Source organism: Hyla sarda, unplaced genomic scaffold (assembly GCF_029499605.1).
Source record: "Hyla sarda isolate aHylSar1 unplaced genomic scaffold, aHylSar1.hap1 scaffold_2295, whole genome shotgun sequence".
NCBI classification, from domain to species: Eukaryota; Metazoa; Chordata; class Amphibia; order Anura; family Hylidae; genus Hyla; species Hyla sarda.
The window spans coordinates 26,550-36,211 of record NW_026608975.1 but is presented as its reverse complement, the minus strand read 5'-3'; the positions used below and the strand labels follow the sequence as shown (position 1 = coordinate 36,211).

Sequence of the window (9,662 nt, the reverse complement as noted above, 5' to 3'; positions counted from 1 at the left end):
CAATCCCTCTCTGGCACAGAGGATCCACTACCTGCCAGCCGGCATCGTGACACCTACCTGCACAGGTGTGCTGGCTACTCAAATGATCCAATTAAGGAGGCCATTTAGTCAGCAGCAGCAGAAGTCCTGTGCCTGGACGCTCCAACAGCGGCCAGACACAAGCAGAAGCAGAAGCAGCAGAAGCAGCAGCAGCACCACCTTTTGTTTTTTGGCTGCAGCAGCAGCAAGGCCCACAGGGCTGGCTAGCTGGCTAGCCAGCAAGCAGGTAGCAATGAAAGTAGGAATCTTTCTTTTTAACCCTGTAAGGGGGTGGTGCACTGTACCCGAAGATACTGCCATATCGGGTCAATGCATAGGGCGACGGAAGCAAGCTTCGAAATCGGCCCCCGTTCTCAAAAATCCATTTAATATATGGTCCCCAGATAGGGGACGTATCAGATATTAAACTGATAAGAACAGATACTACACTTGATCTTAGCCAAAAGGCCGAGAAGCGATAACCGTGAAAGGGGCGGGCCCAACAAGGTGCCCTTCATGGGCACTATCACTGCTTGCTGTCAGGGAGGCTGCCAGACAATTTTCCATGCACACTCTGGGCTGGGGGGCAGTCAACCACCAGTACACACAGCAGAACCTAAACCCATACCATTATTGCTAAGCAGCAAGACAGGGGCCCATTGCACTCCCACGGGGCCTTTTTAAATGCAATCCATAACCCGGATTTGCCAGGAACCCTTCTTACTCCTCCTACTTGCTATCAAGGCAGCTGCCTATCATGTCATGCCCTACCTGCACAGGTGTGCTGGCTACTCAAATGATCCAATTAAGGAGGCCATTTAGTCAGCAGCAGCAGAAGTCCTGTGCCTGGACGCTCCAACAGCGGCCAGACACAAGCAGCAGCAGCACCACCTTTTGTTTTTTGGCTGCAGCAGCAGCAAGGCCCACAGGGCTGGCTAGCTGGCTAGCCAGCAAGCAGGTAGCAATGAAAGTAGGAATCTTTCTTTTTAACCCTGTAAGGGGGTGGTGCACTGTACCCGAAGATACTGCCATATCGGGTCAATGCATAGGGCGACGGAAGCAAGCTTCGAAATCGGCCCCCGTTCTCAAAAATCCATTTAATATATGGTCCCCAGATAGGGGACGTATCAGATATTAAACTGATAAGAACAGATACTACACTTGATCTTAGCCAAAAGGCCGAGAAGCGATAACCGTGAAAGGGGCGGGCCCAACAAGGTGCCCTTCATGGGCACTATCACTGCTTGCTGTCAGGGAGGCTGCCAGACAATTTTCCATGCACACTCTGGGCTGGGGGGCAGTCAACCACCAGTACACACAGCAGAACCTAAACCCATACCATTATTGCTAAGCAGCAAGACAGGGGCCCATTGCACTCCCACGGGGCCTTTTTAAATGCAATCCATAACCCGGATTTGCCAGGAACCCTTCTTACTCCTCCTACTTGCATGTGACACTGGGCTTAGGATCTGCATAGGAAACACACACACAAGCACACACCTACCTTTGTTGCCTGCAGATGCCTCCTTGGCTGTCCCCAAACGGTATCAAACCAACACCCACGGGAAGCTGTAAGCATAGAGGACATGCCTGCACCCCATTGGACTTACCTGTGTGGGTTAAACCCGGGTTATTTGACAACCTATGGCGGTGATGGTTCTGCTCAGGCAGAGCAGTGCTGATGCTCCTCATAAAGCTGTCGCTGCTGTGAAGGTTCTAGGTGACATCACAAATCCCTATGCTTACATACACAACAAAGCTGGGTTGTTGTTGTTTACACTCTGCAAGGCCTGTGGAAGTGAGTGACATCATAGCACTGTAGTTCTGAGGGTTCTAGATGGATGCAACAATCTCCTGTTGCTTCTATGAAGGCCATAATAGACGACATCACCAAACAGCTCCATAGTCACATACACAGCAAAGGAGAGATGTTGTTTACACCTAGTGATGTCAGTGGTATTGAGTGACATCACAGCACAGTGCTAAGGCTCCTGGGCCTGGACACAGCAGCGGCTGCAATATCTCAACGGAGAATACGTTTATATATATGTGTGTGTGTGTGCGCGTATATATATATATATATATATATATATATATATATATATATATATATATATATATATATTTCTCCGCCGAAATCACTTTTAAACCCATTTCCACCTTTTTTTCCCTTCTCTTCCTCTTACTTTTTTTTCACGTTTTTTTACGTTTTTCTCCTTTTCGCCTCTTTTCTGGGCGTATTATTCTTCTTTTTCTTCTTTTTTTTCGTCTAATGCATACCCCATCAGTGCAGCAATGCTTATTCAATACCCCCAGCAGATGGAGACACTGGGGGATAATTTTCTAAGGATTTATACTGATTTTTCCTGTCTGAATTTGTCGCACAGAAAGTTGCAGGCCAAATATGTGTGACATTTCTGCGACTTTAGCTTCTAGAGCATTTTTACAACATTATACATAGGTGCTGAATACATAAAAAGCGACTGTTCAGCGACAGACAAGTCGCATCGGCTGAAAGTAGGCCAGAATGTCAGTCCATGTTGGAGCAGGTTTAGATACAGTCTAAAGTATAGATCTCAAAGTCTGTGCACAGAATTTAGCAAGGGCCTCGCATCTTCTGATGCATCAGGTAGGTGCACAATAGCATAGCCTAACCCTCTGTACTTTGGTCTATATTGATGCGGGACATAGACAGCCAGCTGATGACCAATCCATTAGTGCAATGGATGGCTGGAAGCATTTGTCTTTGCCTTTGCAATACCACAGAAGCAATGCATGGTCAATGTACAGCAATGACACACCTGTGTGAACAGCCAGGAGACCCCCCCCCCCATGTTATGTTACATAGTTACATAGTTAGTACGGTCGAAAAAAGACATATGTCCATCAAGTTCAACCAGGGAATTAAGGGGTAGGGGTGTGGCGCGATATTGGGGAAGGGATGAGATTTTATATTTCTTCATAAGCATTAATCTTATTTTGTCAATTAGGAACATTCAGCACCCACCCGCTATCAAGGCAGCTGCCTATCATGTCATGCCCTACCTGCACAGGTGTGCTGGCTACTCAAATGATCCAATTAAGGAGGCCATTTAGTCAGCAGCAGCAGAAGTCCTGTGCCTGGACACTCCAACAGCGGCCAGACACAAGCAGAAGCAGAAGCAGCAGAAGCAGCAGCAGCACCACCTTTTGTTTTTTGGCTGCAGCAGCAGCAAGGCCCACAGGGCTGGCTAGCTGGCTAGCCAGCAAGCAGGTAGCAATGAAAGTAGGAATCTTTCTTTTTAACCCTGTAAGGGGGTGGTGCACTGTACCCGAAGATACTGCCATATCGGGTCAATGCATAGGGCGACGGAAGCAAGCTTCGAAATCGGCCCCCGTTCTCAAAAATCCATTTAATATATGGTCCCCAGATAGGGGACGTATCAGATATTAAACTGATAAGAACAGATACTACACTTGATCTTAGCCAAAAGGCCGAGAAGCGATAACCGTGAAAGGGGCGGGCCCAACAAGGTGCCCTTCATGGGCACTATCACTGCTTGCTGTCAGGGAGGCTGCCAGACAATTTTCCATGCACACTCTGGGCTGGGGGGCAGTCAACCACCAGTACACACAGCAGAACCTAAACCCATACCATTATTGCTAAGCAGCAAGACAGGGGCCCATTGCACTCCCACGGGGCCTTTTTAAATGCAATCCATAACCCGGATTTGCCAGGAACCCTTCTTACTCCTCCTACTTGCATGTGACACTGGGCTTAGGATCTGCATAGGAAACACACACACAAGCACACACCTACCTTTGTTGCCTGCAGATGCCTCCTTGGCTGTCCCCAAACGGTATCAAACCAACACCCACGGGAAGCTGTAAGCATAGAGGACATGCCTGCACCCCATTGGACTTACCTGTGTGGGTTAAACCCGGGTTATTTGACAACCTATGGCGGTGATGGTTCTGCTCAGGCAGAGCAGTGCTGATGCTCCTCATAAAGCTGTCGCTGCTGTGAAGGTTCTAGGTGACATCACAAATCCCTATGGTTACATACACAACAAAGCTGGGTTGTTGTTGTTTACACTCTGCAAGGCCTGTGGAAGTGAGTGACATCATAGCACTGTAGTTCTGAGGGTTCTAGATGGATGCAACAATCTCCTGTTGCTTCTATGAAGGCCATAATAGACGACATCACCAAACAGCTCCATAGTCACATACACAGCAAAGGAGAGATGTTGTTTACACCTAGTGATGTCAGTGGTATTGAGTGACATCACAGCACAGTGCTAAGGCTCCTGGGCCTGGACACAGCAGCGGCTGCAATATCTCAACGGAGAATACGTTTATATATATGTGTGTGTGTGCGCGTATATATATATATATATATATATATATATATATATATATATATTTCTCCGCCGAAATCACTTTTAAACCCATTTCCACCTTTTTTTCCCTTCTCTTCCTCTTACTTTTTTTTCACGTTTTTTTACGTTTTTCTCCTTTTCGCCTCTTTTCTGGGCGTATTATTCTTCTTTTTCTTCTTTTTTTTCGTCTAATGCATACCCCATCAGTGCAGCAATGCTTATTCAATACCGCCAGCAGATGGAGACACTGGGGGATAATTTTCTAAGGATTTATACTGATTTTTCCTGTCTGAATTTGTCGCACAGAAAGTTGCAGGCCAAATATGTGTGACATTTCTGCGACTTTAGCTTCTAGAGCATTTTTACAACATTATACATAGGTGCTGAATACATAAAAAGCGACTGTTCAGCGACAGACAAGTCGCATCGGCTGAAAGTAGGCCAGAATGTCAGTCCATGTTGGAGCAGGTTTAGATACAGTCTAAAGTATAGATCTCAAAGTCTGTGCACAGAATTTAGCAAGGGCCTCGCACCTTCTGATGCATCAGGTAGGTGCACAATAGCATAGCCTAACCCTCTGTACTTTGGTCTATATTGATGCGGGACATAGACAGCCAGCTGATGACCAATCCATTAGTGCAATGGATGGCTGGAAGCATTTGTCTTTGCCTTTGCAATACCACAGAAGCAATGCATGGTCAATGTACAGCAATGACACACCTGTGTGAACAGCCAGGAGACCCCCCCCCCCCCCCCATGTTATGTTACCTAGTTACATAGTTAGTACGGTCGAAAAAAGACATATGTCCATCAAGTTCAACCAGGGAATTAAGGGGTAGGGGTGTGGCGCGATATTGGGGAAGGGATGAGATTTTATATTTCTTCATAAGCATTAATCTTATTTTGTCAATTAGGAACATTCAGCACCCACCCGCTATCAAGGCAGCTGCCTATCATGTCATGCCCTACCTGCACAGGTGTGCTGGCTACTCAAATGATCCAATTAAGGAGGCCATTTAGTCAGCAGCAGCAGAAGTCCTGTGCCTGGACGCTCCAACAGCGGCCAGACACAAGCAGAAGCAGAAGCAGCAGAAGCAGCAGCAGCACCACCTTTTGTTTTTTGGCTGCAGCAGCAGCAAGGCCCACAGGGCTGGCTAGCTGGCTAGCCAGCAAGCAGGTAGCAATGAAAGTAGGAATCTTTCTTTTTAACCCTGTAAGGGGGTGGTGCACTGTACCCGAAGATACTGCCATATCGGGTCAATGCATAGGGCGACGGAAGCAAGCTTCGAAATCGGCCCCCGTTCTCAAAAATCCATTTAATATATGGTCCCCAGATAGGGGACGTATCAGATATTAAACTGATAAGAACAGATACTACACTTGATCTTAGCCAAAAGGCCGAGAAGCGATAACCGTGAAAGGGGCGGGCCCAACAAGGTGCCCTTCATGGGCACTATCACTGCTTGCTGTCAGGGAGGCTGCCAGACAATTTTCCATGCACACTCTGGGCTGGGGGGCAGTCAACCACCAGTACACACAGCAGAACCTAAACCCATACCATTATTGCTAAGCAGCAAGACAGGGGCCCATTGCACTCCCACGGGGCCTTTTTAAATGCAATCCATAACCCGGATTTGCCAGGAACCCTTCTTACTCCTCCTACTTGCATGTGACACTGGGCTTAGGATCTGCATAGGAAACACACACACAAGCACACACCTACCTTTGTTGCCTGCAGATGCCTCCTTGGCTGTCCCCAAACGGTATCAAACCAACACCCACGGGAAGCTGTAAGCATAGAGGACATGCCTGCACCCCATTGGACTTACCTGTGTGGGTTAAACCCGGGTTATTTGACAACCTATGGCGGTGATGGTTCTGCTCAGGCAGAGCAGTGCTGATGCTCCTCATAAAGCTGTCGCTGCTGTGAAGGTTCTAGGTGACATCACAAATCCCTATGGTTACATACACAACAAAGCTGGGTTGTTGTTGTTTACACTCTGCAAGGCCTGTGGAAGTGAGTGACATCATAGCACTGTAGTTCTGAGGGTTCTAGATGGATGCAACAATCTCCTGTTGCTTCTATGAAGGCCATAATAGACGACATCACCAAACAGCTCCATAGTCACATACACAGCAAAGGAGAGATGTTGTTTACACCTAGTGATGTCAGTGGTATTGAGTGACATCACAGCACAGTGCTAAGGCTCCTGGGCCTGGACACAGCAGCGGCTGCAATATCTCAACGGAGAATACGTTTATATATATGTGTGTGTGTGCGCGTATATATATATATATATATATATATATATATATATATATATTTCTCCGCCGAAATCACTTTTAAACCCATTTCCACCTTTTTTTCCCTTCTCTTCCTCTTACTTTTTTTTCACGTTTTTTTACGTTTTTCTCCTTTTCGCCTCTTTTCTGGGCGTATTATTCTTCTTTTTCTTCTTTTTTTTCGTCTAATGCATACCCCATCAGTGCAGCAATGCTTATTCAATACCGCCAGCAGATGGAGACACTGGGGGATAATTTTCTAAGGATTTATACTGATTTTTCCTGTCTGAATTTGTCGCACAGAAAGTTGCAGGCCAAATATGTGTGACATTTCTGCGACTTTAGCTTCTAGAGCATTTTTACAACATTATACATAGGTGCTGAATACATAAAAAGCGACTGTTCAGCGACAGACAAGTCGCATCGGCTGAAAGTAGGCCAGAATGTCAGTCCATGTTGGAGCAGGTTTAGATACAGTCTAAAGTATAGATCTCAAAGTCTGTGCACAGAATTTAGCAAGGGCCTCGCACCTTCTGATGCATCAGGTAGGTGCACAATAGCATAGCCTAACCCTCTGTACTTTGGTCTATATTGATGCGGGACATAGACAGCCAGCTGATGACCAATCCATTAGTGCAATGGATGGCTGGAAGCATTTGTCTTTGCCTTTGCAATACCACAGAAGCAATGCATGGTCAATGTACAGCAATGACACACCTGTGTGAACAGCCAGGAGACCCCCCCCCCCCATGTTATGTTACATAGTTACATAGTTAGTACGGTCGAAAAAAGACATATGTCCATCAAGTTCAACCAGGGAATTAAGGGGTAGGGGTGTGGCGCGATATTGGGGAAGGGATGAGATTTTATATTTCTTCATAAGCATTAATCTTATTTTGTCAATTAGGAACATTCAGCACCCACCCGCTATCAAGGCAGCTGCCTATCATGTCATGCCCTACCTGCACAGGTGTGCTGGCTACTCAAATGATCCAATTAAGGAGGCCATTTAGTCAGCAGCAGCAGAAGTCCTGTGCCTGGACGCTCCAACAGCGGCCAGACACAAGCAGAAGCAGAAGCAGCAGAAGCAGCAGCAGCACCACCTTTTGTTTTTTGGCTGCAGCAGCAGCAAGGCCCACAGGGCTGGCTAGCTGGCTAGCCAGCAAGCAGGTAGCAATGAAAGTAGGAATCTTTCTTTTTAACCCTGTAAGGGGGTGGTGCACTGTACCCGAAGATACTGCCATATCGGGTCAATGCATAGGGCGACGGAAGCAAGCTTCGAAATCGGCCCCCGTTCTCAAAAATCCATTTAATATATGGTCCCCAGATAGGGGACGTATCAGATATTAAACTGATAAGAACAGATACTACACTTGATCTTAGCCAAAAGGCCGAGAAGCGATAACCGTGAAAGGGGCGGGCCCAACAAGGTGCCCTTCATGGGCACTATCACTGCTTGCTGTCAGGGAGGCTGCCAGACAATTTTCCATGCACACTCTGGGCTGGGGGGCAGTCAACCACCAGTACACACAGCAGAACCTAAACCCATACCATTATTGCTAAGCAGCAAGACAGGGGCCCATTGCACTCCCACGGGGCCTTTTTAACTGCAATCCATAACCCGGATTTGCCAGGAACCCTTCTTACTCCTCCTACTTGCATGTGACACTGGGCTTAGGATCTGCATAGGAAACACACACACAAGCACACACCTACCTTTGTTGCCTGCAGATGCCTCCTTGGCTGTCCCCAAACGGTATCAAACCAACACCCACGGGAAGCTGTAAGCATAGAGGACATGCCTGCACCCCATTGGACTTACCTGTGTGGGTTAAACCCGGGTTATTTGACAACCTATGGCGGTGATGGTTCTGCTCAGGCAGAGCAGTGCTGATGCTCCTCATAAAGCTGTCGCTGCTGTGAAGGTTCTAGGTGACATCACAAATCCCTATGGTTACATACACAACAAAGCTGGGTTGTTGTTGTTTACACTCTGCAAGGCCTGTGGAAGTGAGTGACATCATAGCACTGTAGTTCTGAGGGTTCTAGATGGATGCAACAATCTCCTGTTGCTTCTATGAAGGCCATAATAGACGACATCACCAAACAGCTCCATAGTCACATACACAGCAAAGGAGAGATGTTGTTTACACCTAGTGATGTCAGTGGTATTGAGTGACATCACAGCACAGTGCTAAGGCTCCTGGGCCTGGACACAGCAGCGGCTGCAATATCTCAACGGAGAATACGTTTATATATATGTGTGTGTGTGCGCGTATATATATATATATATATATATATATATATATATATATATTTCTCCGCCGAAATCACTTTTAAACCCATTTCCACCTTTTTTTCCCTTCTCTTCCTCTTACTTTTTTTTCACGTTTTTTTACGTTTTTCTCCTTTTCGCCTCTTTTCTGGGCGTATTATTCTTCTTTTTCTTCTTTTTTTTCGTCTAATGCATACCCCATCAGTGCAGCAATGCTTATTCAATACCGCCAGCAGATGGAGACACTGGGGGATAATTTTCTAAGGATTTATACTGATTTTTCCTGTCTGAATTTGTCGCACAGAAAGTTGCAGGCCAAATATGTGTGACATTTCTGCGACTTTAGCTTCTAGAGCATTTTTACAACATTATACATAGGTGCTGAATACATAAAAAGCGACTGTTCAGCGACAGACAAGTCGCATCGGCTGAAAGTAGGCCAGAATGTCAGTCCATGTTGGAGCAGGTTTAGATACAGTCTAAAGTATAGATCTCAAAGTCTGTGCACAGAATTTAGCAAGGGCCTCGCACCTTCTGATGCATCAGGTAGGTGCACAATAGCATAGCCTAACCCTCTGTACTTTGGTCTATATTGATGCGGGACATAGACAGCCAGCTGATGACCAATCCATTAGTGCAATGGATGGCTGGAAGCATTTGTCTTTGCCTTTGCAATACCACAGAAGCAATGCATGGTCAATGTACAGCAATGACACACCTGTGTGAAC

The 9,662-nt window shown here is 46.5% G+C and overlaps 5 non-coding genes across 5 annotated transcripts; all 5 read right to left on the bottom strand.

Annotated features, from left to right (window-relative positions):
* Window positions 1-307: 307 nt before the first annotated feature.
* On the bottom strand, window positions 308-498 carry LOC130322012 (U2 spliceosomal RNA). The gene has a single exon (XR_008867623.1). It is a non-coding gene; the product is annotated as a U2 spliceosomal RNA (small nuclear RNA).
* A 520-nt stretch (window positions 499-1,018) lies between these two features.
* On the bottom strand, window positions 1,019-1,209 carry LOC130322011 (U2 spliceosomal RNA). Its single transcript, XR_008867622.1, has one exon. It is a non-coding gene; the product is annotated as a U2 spliceosomal RNA (small nuclear RNA).
* A 2,104-nt stretch (window positions 1,210-3,313) lies between these two features.
* On the bottom strand, window positions 3,314-3,504 carry LOC130322010 (U2 spliceosomal RNA). The gene has a single exon (XR_008867621.1). It is a non-coding gene; the product is annotated as a U2 spliceosomal RNA (small nuclear RNA).
* A 2,091-nt stretch (window positions 3,505-5,595) lies between these two features.
* Window positions 5,596-5,786, bottom strand: LOC130322009 (U2 spliceosomal RNA). The gene has a single exon (XR_008867620.1). It is a non-coding gene; the product is annotated as a U2 spliceosomal RNA (small nuclear RNA).
* Window positions 5,787-7,871: 2,085 nt separating this feature from the next.
* LOC130322008 (U2 spliceosomal RNA) lies at window positions 7,872-8,062 on the bottom strand. Its single transcript, XR_008867619.1, has one exon. It is a non-coding gene; the product is annotated as a U2 spliceosomal RNA (small nuclear RNA).
* Between the last annotated feature and the right edge of the window lie 1,600 nt (window positions 8,063-9,662).